Below are 13755 nucleotides of genomic sequence, written 5' to 3'. Positions count from 1 at the left end.
TTGCCTCTTTCTACTATGGGTAGCTCAATCTTTTCCTCAGGCCTCCATCAGCATTCTTTTGAAGTAAACCAGTAGTATGCAGTAGCTGCAAATGACATCTAAACTACATACAGGGCATTAAAAAAAATCCCTAAGCTCGTATATTGCCTTTTATGCAACTATCCATAGGAGGTTTATAATAAATCACTACACAGCAATGCCTCAATGCCTTCTCTCTCAGAGTGTGATAAGTTGGAGTTTAAATGAATTCCATGACTGAATATTTTAAACCTTGCTCTGGAGTGAATTCTAGATTCAGGGTTCACAAAAAAACTTTACACATTTTCTCAATATCTTTTTAGCATAGTGTGAGCATATCTACACAAAACCTTTACTGAGGAGTAGACTAATTAGCTCCACAGTAAACATCTCACATCTATACATGCAGTCCTAATAGGCTGGAGTAAACTAATTAACTCCACAGCAGGTAGTACTTGTAAATACAAGAACTATCTTGCTGTGGAGTTTTTTATTTCACAGCAGCACATGTGTAGACACTGACACAGCTTGCTGGGGCACAATGGTGTTTCAGTGCAGGGGCTGCCTGCTGGCTAGCCCCACACTAGAGCACCCTCATGCCCCAGCCAGCCCTTCTGAAACACAGTGAGCTGAGGCAGAGCAGCCCCAGGCTGGCAAACTGACACCTTGGGCCCTCTACCAACTGGGACTGGTCTGACCTAGCTCAACATGTTGCGCACATGTGGCACAACAGGCACATGTGTAGAGGTGGTGCTTGGGAGCAATGAACTCAGACTGGAGTTTATTGCTTCCCCTTAATAACATTTGTAGACATGCCCAGTATCTCTGGGAATAACAAGTTAGGTTTAGATGCCACAAAGCCTATAGATTAAAATACAGATAGCAATTCAGTTAAATACATCATTCTTCAATTGCTAACCATCCTCTTAAGAGGATGCTTTGTATATAGATCATGTGACTAGTAGAAGCAGAATGGCAGTTTTGTGCCTGTGGCAGCAGTGGTACATGAGGCAGCACACACGACACCACCAGTATCTATTTTTACACCTGGCCCCCAAAAGGTGGCACCTAGAGGTTGAGACCCCATCTCCCCCTCAGCCCCCCACTCTTAGTTACCTTATTGGTTAAAAAACTTCTCATTAGTTTCAATATGAACTAAGCACATATCCTGAAGAAGAAAGAACTCCCCCAAGTTAAAGCTTTAAACTCAGTTCAGCAGTGAATACTGTGGTTCATCTAAAATCCACTGATATACCAAAGCCACCTCAATTTTGACATAATCAGTTTTACTTGGAGAGGCATCATTTTATAAACTGTATTGATCGAATCTTTTGTCAGGAAGGCCATAAAATAAAAGATTACAATAAATTAATTTTGAGGTTATGAACACAGATTATAGTTTCAACATCAGTTGGTACATCCATTGTCTGAACTATATGATATGCTAACCACACATTGCACCAATCTAATGACAGAAATTGAGGATGTTAAATTATAAGATAAATATTGGGCTTCTTATCTGCACTGGTTGACAAGACAGGTATTAATTCAGCAAGACCCACTAAAATATCTAGATGATTCAATGGGATCCTTTCAATGACAGTGTGAACATGTAAAGAGAAATCTAAAATAATATGAATATTCCAGAATAGATGTCAATCTTGAAACCAGAATAAAACTTATTTAATATATTTTTTCTCTTTTAGCTGGTCAGCAGACACTAGAGTGAATCTAATTAACTTCCATGATTAGACTAAGCTATAAGGGTACAGTACATAACCCTAGGGGTATCAGGCATCCCATGCTACCTGATCAGCAAGTGAACCAAAAAAGAGCCCTCCCTTCTGTCCCAAACTGTAGAGGGAGGATGTATAAAAATTGTCCCAAAAGTAAGCCACTGTTTGCATGTCTTATATCTTATCCTTGTTGAAGCTTTCAATTAGCTTTTCCATAAAGAATATGATAAAATGAAGGACTAAGAGAGCAGAGAAAGAAATGAACATGTCAGATTTTAGAAAGAAGCATACTAAAAATGGTCAGGCAACTCCTTTCCCCATCTCCCTTCCCCCGGTTATTTATTTAAATTCAGAAAAGTATTTGCTTTACAGGAAGTAAACTACTGATCACATTTTTCACCAAATTGTAACTGAGCACACCAGTTGGCTGGTCCACATAAGTCTTACATATGTGACATAGCAGCATAGTTTTTAACCTAATACGTCTTGTAAGGGTGACAGTTCATATTCCATTTCTAACCCCTAGCAAGAGTTCAAATGGGTGGAAAAGAGGGGGTTAGCAGGTGGCATCTGAAGTCTGATAATTTTCACCATCTGAACAAAAAACATAATTAAAGTCACTGAGAGACCAATATTAGTACAGTCTGCACTCAAGTTAGCAGATGTACTGGAATTTAAAAAACATTTATTGTAGAGTAGCAAGATTTCCTAGTTAATGTGAATGAAAAGAGTAGACAAGTAAAACACCCTATACAGTGAGCAATATGAAGTTACAAATGAACCATAATGAAACATGTGATAATTAAACATGATATTTCTCGGTCTCCTAAATGGCCACCTATGTTTCGATCCAGTTTTCTCTAGCTGGTCATAAAAATGTCAGAGTAAGCTTTTTTGGCTGAAAAGGAATATTTTGACACAATACATGTGTTTTTATTAAATGTTATCAATTTAGATGAATATTCCCACACAATAATATTTTGAAACAAAAATTTGTTTTTTTATTGTTTTATAAATAACATACACAATTGTTTGTTATTTATAAAAAAAATGATTATTTGACTTCTGAATTTTCACTTCAAATATAATTTAAATTATACATAATCTCATTATATTTTTAATATTAGGTGTACATTATTCAACAACACAATATATAGTAATATTTCTATAATATGTATTCTATGTTATAACACAGGGCTGTGAAGTTGAAGGCCTGTGGGCTGCATGGAGCTCCTGAGGGATTAACCTGAGGCCCCTGGACTCCCAGTCTCATTGCGCTCCTTTTTCTTCCTGCCCCGACCTGAGAGATAGGGCAGCATGGCCCATGGGGCTGAGGGCACTTGTGGCTGGGGAACTTGAGGGCACCAGTGCTTCACAGCATCAGGACACCCACAGCGTGATGCATCAAAGGGGTAGGGCACATAATGTGGAGCAGTGCAGCACAGCGGTGGGGACACATGATGCATCACAAGTACATTGTGCAGCAGAGGAGTGAGAGACCCACACTGCATGTGGCCTGGCCACTCAGAAATCAGACAGTCCTGTTATAATATGCACATAAATAAATAATGTACGTATATTACATTATACGCATTATATCATGTTTACATTATTTCATTACAGATAGATAGATAGATAGATAATACCAGCGCACTACTGACATATAATAGCAGAGAATATACCGGAGGAAATATTCTATTTTAATATATTTTGAGTGGTTACTAGTTAACACTAACTGGGCTCATCTACTTGTGCCCCAGACTGCACATTTGGTACGGTGCAGTCATTTAGCAAGTACTATAGCAAGACTAAATGACTAAGCAGTACCAAATGTGCAGCACAGTGCCAGTTAAAGCAAGTAAGAAACGACTGCACAGTACCTGCCAATACTATGTAGACCCAGCAATGCACAGTTATTTGTAGACACTATGTCCTGCACACATATTTTTAGATGCTACATTGCCATAGCTCATTGCTACGGCAGCATAGTGTCTCATGTAGATGTGCCCACTGAAACATTTTTTCTTGATTGTATTTTCTAGTGTTTGCATTGTAATGAAACAGTTTGACACAAACTATTTCCAAAATTTCATTTAATGGGAAACTTAAAAAGAAAAATTTTTTTGCTCTGATTTAAGATTAATTTAAAATGTACTAAGGCTCCATCAAAACATTTCACCTTAGCTAGCAATGCATGTGATTCCCTGGTTAACATACTTTCCTACAATCTTAAAAGGTTAGTCTGGAATGGAAAATAATTTTTTAAATGTCAGAGCTTCCCTTAAAATAGAAATTCTGAACTCTTCATAAACTGGAAAGGTTCTGAGCAATAAATTATTCCAAAAAATAGAAGTTCAGGATAACTGCCATTATTCTTGCTGTGATAACACCGGTAGGACTAAGATCCAGGAGAGCTATAATGTGGTGCGGACTAGGTGACACCATGGTATAAGCTGGTTGCCTAGCTTGCTGCCTTCTGCTGGCAGGTTGTGCTCCCAGAGAAGCCCGTTAGCCAGTCCTCCCAAATAAGACAATCTCAACGCAACAAATAGGCAAAACAATAAATAAACAGAAGCAAACACTTCTGCTCTGCCCCAGATACTAGGAGGCGAGATTCTTTGGCTCTGGCCCCAACACAGCGGCCTGGCCCCCTCCTTGTAGGAATCTGCTCTATTTCCTCCTCTCCCGATTACTCTTCTAGGAACTTTTTAAAGCTCCTAGTGGGACACTACCTGCTAGGGCTGTGCGAAACAGCAGTGTTTCATTTCAACTTCTGTTTTGCCATTTCAAGGGGACAGTGTTTCATTTCATTGTTTTAATTTCAAAGCAGTGTTCCGTTTTGTTTCGTCAGACTGTTTTGCTGTTTTGATGCGTTCCGACATTTTGACCATAGGCTATAACAGAGAATCATGAAAATGCCTAAATTAAATCTTTGTAATTTATTGCCTGATTAGGATAAAAATTGCAGAGATGGTAGCCCCTTCTGAGGGCATGAAACCTGCCAAGTGTCAAGGAGACAGGTGCAGGGGTGTCTGGGAAACTGCACCTCAAACAGTTGAAAGGAAAACTCGTATCACTTGCTAGCTGTGGCAGCCTCCTGTCACCCCACACATATCTGGGGACCTGCACCCCAGGAAGGGCTGTGGGGCTTTGCTGGACTCCTTCTGGGGGTGTGGGCCCCCAGATCTGCGTGCAGGATGACAGGAGGCTGCTGCTGCCGCCTGGGACCTGTGCTGGGCACAGCCTGCACCCAAGCTGGGAAGACTGCTGCTGCCGCTGGCCCCAGATAGCAGTGGCAACCTCCTGTCATCCCGTGGCCAGATCTGGGGGCCTGCAGCCCCAGGAGAAGTCCAGCTCAGCCCTGCATCCCTCCAGGGGTTGTGGGCCCCCAGATCTGCACGCAGGATGACAGGAGACTGCTGCTGCTGTGGGACTGGCGCTGAACGCAAGCAAGCCAGGCTTCAAAACTTGAAACGTTTCAAAACTTTTGAAACATTTCAAGTGCCCTCATTTCATTTCAAAGCTATTTCAAAGCCTTTTCTTTTGGTTCTATTTCACTGTTTCAATCTTGAAACACATCAAAACAGCATCAAAATGAAATACCCAGCAAAATTTCGTACAGCCCTACTCCCTGCTTATCCAAATGTCCCACAGCTGGGATCTCCCAATGGAGCTGACTATTTCTTCTTAAAGGCTAGATATGAAGTACTAGACTGATTATGAGGCGTATGAAGCTGCGGAATCTGGGAGGTGAAGAGGCTAGGAGATGCAATATGAGTTGATTTGTTTTTAGGACTATGGGGTAACATGAATCAGGAAATAGCCCATATATAATTGACAAAGGTAGAAGATTTTTGATGAAGCATTGCTAAAATGTTGATAATATATCAATAATATTGCAGCTGTGGACACACTAATGGTTTAACCCAGAGCACATCAAGCTGCTCCAGTTTTAAAAAAGAGAGCACATGATATATCCACTTAAAGTTGTTCAGCCCTCCCCCTTTCCAACCATTGCTCTGTCAGCAGTGGCAGATTTATCTACTCGATTAATTAAGGGCAAATTTTCTCACACCTTCAAAGACCTACCTTTCAAAGTGATTTGCTACAGGTTTACATCTTGAGCTTCACCTCTGTTCACGTGCTCCTAGATTTAGACAGCAGGTAACTGGTGGGGATTAATGATACTAGGAGTGTCTACACATGCACTTTAATGCACAGTAGCCTATTCCGCTGTGCACTAAAGTGACCATAAAAGAACGTGTTATTACACTAATGCACAGCAGAATAGGCTAGTGCACATTAGGTGTTACCTAAAAAGCATGCACTTGTGCTACTGTGCATTAGTGCAGCCTAGTGCACATGTATTTAGTACCTCATATTGAAGGTACTACATTTAATGTGCATTAGGAAGAATACATTAATTTACATGTAGACATGGCCACTATGAATAATAAATAATTCCCTCACTCCCAAACAATTGCTTGCAATACCAATATTCTTTAGCTAGTAAAAGAATACGTTGATATATATCATTTAGGACCTGAATCTCAAGTCCATTTCACCTCTTGCTATATCAGATCAAATCACTGGAAAAAAACAGGGATTAGACTAGATACCCGAAAAAGGCAATGCCAAGTTAACTCTGTAGATTGGTGTCCATCTTCGATTCCTAAAAGCAGGTGTTTTTCCACCTAAACAGGCTCAAGCAAATTTAAAATACAACAAAAATATACTTCAATGAATCAGAGCATTCGAGCAGCCTAAGCCTTCTTAAACTATCTTTTTGGTAAATGAGCTCTACATTTTAACTCAACAAGAATGAGGCTTGACTATCCTGATCTGTGCAATGCCTCAAGCCTATAGAACATTTCAAAGTGTCAGACTGAAATGTTTATGAGTGCATCCTAGCCACAGTAAATGCCACTTCAAAGAAAGCAGATTCCCCATGACAATTCCAAAAGTTCCACCAAATGAAGCAGACATAAAACAAGTAGAGAGAGACAGGAGCAGCCAAATGATTCAGCTACTTTTAGAAAAACACTCGGCACTTCGGGGATGTCCAACTGAGGATATACTAATAACTAATGTCTTCATTTTTTTAACATACTTAAATCTTTTCTACTTAGGGCTTGCTGAAATGATGTCATTTAGCTTTCCTGCTAAATAGTAGTTAGAATATGTATGCCTACATTTCTTAAGGATGCTCAAAAAGGCTATGAAGAACAATATGAGATCATACTCATACAAGTATATACGTAGTAATTAGGGGTGTACATAGTAATTACACAGTTTCACAGGCAGCAGTCATTAGGGAGAAGAAAAGGCCTTTTTTTAACATGCATGTAGATAATAACTTTACTTTTTAAAATTATAGCCCCAGATCTTTTCCTTGTTGTAGCTCTATTGACAACAGCTGGGAGATTGTAAATATGTCTGGGGTATTTCTGGATTGTCTAAAGAAAGGGGGGAAAGTACTTCCTCTCTATATTCCTATGAACAAGTTGAGCACAAATACATTCTAACTTATTTGCTAGAAATTAGATTTTTTTAAAATCAGACTAGATTCTGTTAATTCTACAAGTATGTTGTGCCCAATACTTCTCTTTTACATACCCTTTATCACATTTCCATTTCTTCCTTTATGCAAATACAGATGTAAACTCTAAGCGGAAAGACTGCCAGGATGTACATTTTATTTGTACTTCAGAACATGTACACAGTCAGCATTCTCACTGTGTGCGAAAAGAGAAATCTGAATAATGCAATGTCTGCCTATTCATCTTTATAGGTGACATACAGTACTCTAATTACACTCTCATAAGTGCAGTAAAATCTATGAGGAAGCAACCTCATGCAGAACCCACTGCAATCAAGATAAAAATCAATGCACTTATAATCACAGCTATGTATGGCTCTTCCTCTCAAGAACATCTGCCCATTCTATTATCCTAATCATTCAATAATACTTCATCCAGCGTAGTGTCTCACAGTTACATATAGCAAAGCCACAAAGCTAGCTGAACTTGTTGAAAAAGCAAAGCAAGAACTGAAAGAAAGTAGATTTTATCAAAAAATTAAACAATCATAACTACGAAAAGTCTTTTTTTCATAGATTCATAGATTGTAAGGCTGGAAGGGACCTCAGAAGATCATCGAGTCCAGCCCTCTGCACCAAGCAGGAAAGATATATGGGGGTCAGGTGACCCCAGCAAGGTGACTGTCCAGTCTCCTCTTGAAGATTTTCAGGGTAGGTGATTGCACCACCTCTGGAGGGAGCTTATTCCACAGTCTGGACACCCTGACTGTGAAGAAGTTTTTCCTAATGTTGAGCCTAAATCGATCTTCCAGGAGTTTGTGGCCATTACTCCTGGTTTTCCCCTCGGGTGCCCTGGTGAACAGTTGCTCACCAAGCCCTTTGATTTTCCACGTTCATTTTCTAAACAAGAATAGCAGTGACCTCTGCCATGACTCTCTGTAGGAGAAAGGCAGCCAGGAGATTCTCCAGTGGAATCCTGAGTGTGCAGCATACAAGTAAAGACCGAAAAGGGGATTATTATGACCCAATAAAAAGTTTTTTAAGGCAGCATTTTGAGCTGGTGCACATGAAAATGAGGCCACTTAACTTATGAAAGCAGATTTTATCAGCTTTGTGTGCAAGGTCTCAAGAAGTGATGCAGCATACTATAAGCTCAGACCTGTAAATTTACCAATAGTAGGGTCACCTTGCTATCCTACCAGAATGAAGAATCTAGTATCTTGAATGAATACCTATTTCATTTATTTTGTGTCTATCAGTGGCTTGAACAATTACTATAGACAATGAATAGCTCAAGAGTAAGAAATATGTGAATTCATTATACTGCACATGCCTATGCAGAAAACACCACTTTAAAATGGGAAACCCTTAATATAAATAAAATTATATTTTTGACATTGTAAGAAATGTAACAACGGGCATTTATTTTATGTATTCTGATGCAAAGTTGTTGTTTTATTTAAATACTGATTCTAATATGCATGTGCATACAGACTTAATGTTGTATTCTGTTCTGGAATATTGTTCATGCCATTGGTGGTGCAATTGTATCAGATTTGAAATTCAATAAAATGTCACTAGGAGCAGAAGGTCATTCACACGTATGGCTTACCATTCTAAAATAATTAAAAGCTGCTGAATGGTCACATTTACATTGGCATAAGGACTTCCAGGAATAGAGTCATTTTTTTCACGGTAAAAAGAAAAGCTTTTATATGGGGTCTAAAGCTCTTTGGAATCAATGAAAACATTTCCACTGACATCAGTTCAAGCCTACAGTTTGTCTATAGAGTTACACCAGAAAAGAGACAGCATGACTACAGTACCATTTCAACATGACTGATACACCTGTGAATGGACATTTCACATATCAGGTCTTCTAATTTGGATGTACATCTTATTTTCAGAGAATAAAATTGTTTGCCTTCATTAAAAAGGTTAATTTTGCATTTTTCAATGTCTAAGCATATACAACTAATCCTGTTATTTCTGGATGTTACTAGAAAAATAAACACCACAATAATCCCCAGACCAACAATGTTGGTACATAAAATAGAGTCTTTAATAAAGGAGGGACCACCCACCCAGTAGAAAAGTCTAGATACCTCAATCAACATGTGAAGGTCCGGAGGCAAAATGAGTGTTTATTTACCTCTGTGGTATCTGACATTAAATTTGTAGAAATAATCAAGCCTAAAGTTCCTAATATTACCATGTTTTCTTAAAAGGGGATTTTAAAAAACTATAATATAGCATCAGAAGAGACAGAAGGAGAGGCAGTGTGATGTTATTATAAAATGAATTTATTATACTTTGTTCAAGGAGATTCTCTCAGGGTTAGCATTTCTGGTTCTTAGCCAAAATAATGAGCATTTAGACCATGAGTTTCTTTTGTTTTAACTTTGACTAGATGACAAGTCATATTATCCTAGAGGGATTCAACAGAAGAAACAAAGTGTAGATCATCCTGTTTACCCCCTCTGCTCCTACCATCACTCCTTGATCTATATGCCCAGTGATTGATTTACAAGAAAGGCTCAAAAGAAATCAAATATATGTTGGACTAAGCAATACATAAAGAAACCATAACAGTAACATAAGCTTGTATTCAGCTACTCCTGCAAAAGTCAGCAGCAACAAGGGCACTGCTAAAAAAAATGAAACAGCTTAAATTTTTTCTCTCTGATGAGCTAAGGTCTTTAATGTCCAGCTGGATAGAAACTGCAGGATTTTTTATGATGCCTATCTTGTTTTGTTGTTTGCATGACTCCACTATTATCCTCCTGTTTTCATCTATTCAGAGAGATGCAACCTGATTTTTAGCATATCTAGTCATATTTGCCTCTTGCTGTTTTTGGAAGCACCAGTTATATAAGCAAGCTTCTATTTCCTTTTTCTTTGAGCACAGGAAGCAAGTACATAGGTAGAGGCCTAAGCCCAGAATATATTTGATTTGAAGTGAAACCAAAAGAAAATGTTATATTTGATGCCATTTATTGTAGTTCATGACATCTGTTACCAAGGGCCTGGATTCTCTGTTACCATTTTTCTTACATTGTTGTTTATACCCATGGAAATTAATGAATTCAGAGACTTAGAGAATAGAAGCCCTCCTCCACCTGTGTGTGTGCGCGTGTGTGTGTGTGTGTGTGTGTGTGCGCGCGCGCACGCACGCACGCACGCGCGCATGCCCCTGAAAAAAAATAATTGGGACAGCTAATCAGACATTCTTGTTATCACCAGCCTTTTTCAATTTCTCTCAGGCACTCCAATTTGGCCAAAACATTTCTTCCAGAACGACATCCAGCCCTTGTTTGATGGGAAAGCCATTGTTCCTCTTGGTTGTTAGTTCTGATTGTTAAACATTCTCAGTGGTAAAAAAGTGTGCCTAGTTTTTAATTTGAATTTGTCTGCTTTCAGCTTCCAGCTACTGGTCATTTTTAAGCTTTTCTCCCCATATTTTCTTTCTGTAAAGGTACTTACAGATTGTTATCAAGTCATCTCTTGATCTTATTTTGAAGAAACTAGCCAGACCTGTGTCTTTCAGTCTCTCTTAAACCATCTTCTCTAGCTCTTGACTTGTATTTTTTGGCTCTTTTTTATACTCCCTCCAATTTTATAGCATTTTTTTTTAATGTGGAAGCCCAGATCGTATGCGGTATTCCAATAGCAATCTCTCCACTGTGAAAGTAAAAACAGCTTCTCACCCTTAATACAGTAGAACCTAGATAATTTTAAGGGGTAGGTTCCTTAGACCCAGGAAAAAGAGAATAGGTGAACCAACAAGTGCAGAAAACAGTGCAGAAAACAGTTGCATGGGACCACTTCGGTGCTCCAACTGAGTGGAAAAGCAACACTCTGAAGTAAAAAAGATGTATCATCCTTCACTCAGCAATATGCTGCAAATTTAGTGCTTTGGATACAAATAATCTAGTTTTTCCTGTACCATTCGCTATTCTCTTCTCTATGTATCAGTCAGGCCATGTCCTTGAATTGCGGCCTCAGCTTGACTGGGCAGCCACTCATTCCAGTCTGCTACCTCCTCAGCTGAGAACTGGGGTAGACACGGGTCAAAACCTATTATCTAGGCCTAGTTACCCAGCCACTCCCTGTAACCAGAGTGGCCAGCCAGGATGAAATAAATGTTTAACCCTTTCTATAAAAAACCCTAACCCAAAAGAAGATGTGTCTGGGCAACAGGGTTTAATCATGCACCTGGGCTGCCTTGCCCTTAGCTTGTGTCCCTACTGGCTTTCTGATGGATTCCCTAGCTACTCAGCCTTGCTTACTTATGGAATGCCAGAAGTATGGAGAGTAAGCTGGAGGAACTCGCCCTCCTGCTAACTAGCAAAAACCCAGACCTGGTTGGGCTTACAGAAACCTGGTGGGATTCCACCCATGACTGGGCAGTAGACATCGAGGGCTATAGGTTGTATAGACAGGATGGAGTAGGGAAAAAAGGCAGTGGGGTGTAGTGCTCTACGTTAAAGAGTAGTACATGTCCTCGATGATCAGAATGGGTTCAGAAGAGGGGCAAACTGAGGTGCTCTGGGTTAGAATACAAGGGGTTCATGGAGAAACAGACTTGATAGTGGGCGTCTACTATAGACCGCCTCACCTGGAGGATGAGCTGGACCTAAAATTTCAGGTCAGCTCATGGAAGCTGTAGGAACAAGGGATGTGGTTGTCATAGGTGATCTAAACTACCTAGACATCTGCTGGGAGAATCAGTCAGCCAGATCTGGGGAACACCCTTCTCAACAACACAGTGGCTGAAACGGATCTTGGAGTCATTGGTGACTCCAGGATGGACATGAACTGCCAGTGCGAGGAAGCGGTCAGTAAGGCTAATTACACCTTGTCGTGCATCTATAGGTGCATCAGAAGCAGGTCCAGGGAGGTGATCCTTCCCCTCTATGTGGCACTGGTTAGGCTGCAGTTGGAGTACTGTGTCCAGTTCTAGGTGCCGTACTTCAAGAGGGATGTGGCTAACCTTGAGAGAGTCCAGAGGAGGGCCACTCACATGGTCAGGGGGCAGCAGGCCAGGCCCTACAAAGATAGACTAAAAGGCCTGAATCTATTCAACCTCCACAAGAGAAGACTGAGAGGGGATCTGGTGGCCATTTATAAACTCACCAGGGGGACCAATGGAAAATAGGTGAGGCTCTGTTCTCCCAGGCACCACCTGGGATAACAAGGAATAACAGCTACAAGTTGATTGAGAGCAGGTTCAGACTTGATATCAGGAGGCATTACTTTACAACTAGGTCTGCCAGGCTCTGGAATGGTGCTCTCCCCTACCTTGGGTTCTTCAAGAGGAGGTTGGATAGATATCTGGCTGGGGTATTATGATCCCAGCACTTATTCCTGCCCAGGGCAGGGGGTCGGACTTGATCTGTTCAGGTTCCTTCTGACCCTAGAAACTATGAAACGATGGATTGTTTGACTCCCTAACCCTGCTCTGGCAGATCTCCTGGATACCTGACCCAGCTGGCCTCCTGACCTCATGGTCTGCCCAGCTCTCTAACTCTCTGACTCAGTTCCTCAGATGGATCTCCTGGCTTCTGGCTTCCTGGCTCCCATACACTCAGACTCTGCACACTCCCCTTGGATCTCTGTTGCTTCTTCAGACTCTGGGTTACCCTCAGACCTGGCCATCAGAGCTGATTTTCAGTTGCTTGTCTATTATGATCTCTGAATACATGAAGAAAATTACCAGTCTGTGATAGAGTCCTACATGCTATGAGAACTGCCTGCATTCCTAGACACATCATTTTGCCTTTGTCTAAAAATATTCTAAACTGAATTCTGTCTTCACTTAATCAGGTTTAAATCTACTTTACATAAATAAGTGTTAATGGCAGTCTTCAAGGCAGTGGGGAATGGGTGCCAAATTGGTGCCACAAGGGGATGTAACTATGAGAAATGGGATAAAATTAAGCAAGAGAAAATGTAGGCAAGATAACATGAAATACATCTTAACTGTGAGATCTATTAGTGTGTAGAATAATCTTCTATGGGAATTGATGGAAGCCCAGTTACTTCAGATATTTAAAACTAAACTGGATAAGCACTCACAGTATACTGTAAGGAATTATCCTACATTGCCAGAGGGTTGGATTAAGTGACCTAATAGGTCATTTCCATCTCTTCTTTCTATGATTTTATTATATAAAGCCTCACAAACAGGAATTCTTTGGCAAAGTTAAGAGATACCACAGAAAGCTATCTGTGTTAGAGGAGCATTAGCAAATAACATCCCCAACTGGCAACGACAAAGGAATCTTAATTCAGAATTTGTGTTGGTTAGAAAGTATAGCCAGTCCTTTAGGTAGTCTGTGCGGCTGATTTCTGAAGGAAAAAAAGCAACCATTAATGGAAAATGCCAGGAAACAGCAGGTGAGTCATGAATGTGACCCAGGGGAGGAGGAATAGATCAAGGGGAAAAAAAGTTAGGATGGG

The 13755-nt window shown here is 40.2% G+C and overlaps 1 protein-coding gene across 34 annotated transcripts in view; it reads right to left on the bottom strand.

Moving 5' to 3' along the window:
* The window catches only part of TRDN (triadin), a 366530-nt gene that overhangs the window by 160527 nt on the left and 192248 nt on the right, over window positions 1-13755 (bottom strand). The window lies entirely within an intron of this gene.

This window comes from Alligator sinensis, unplaced genomic scaffold (assembly GCF_000455745.1).
Source record: "Alligator sinensis unplaced genomic scaffold, ASM45574v1 scaffold562_1, whole genome shotgun sequence".
Lineage (NCBI taxonomy): Eukaryota > Metazoa > Chordata > Crocodylia > Alligatoridae > Alligator > Alligator sinensis.
The sequence above is the reverse complement of the archived record's forward strand: the minus strand, read 5'-3'. Positions and strand labels throughout refer to the sequence as shown.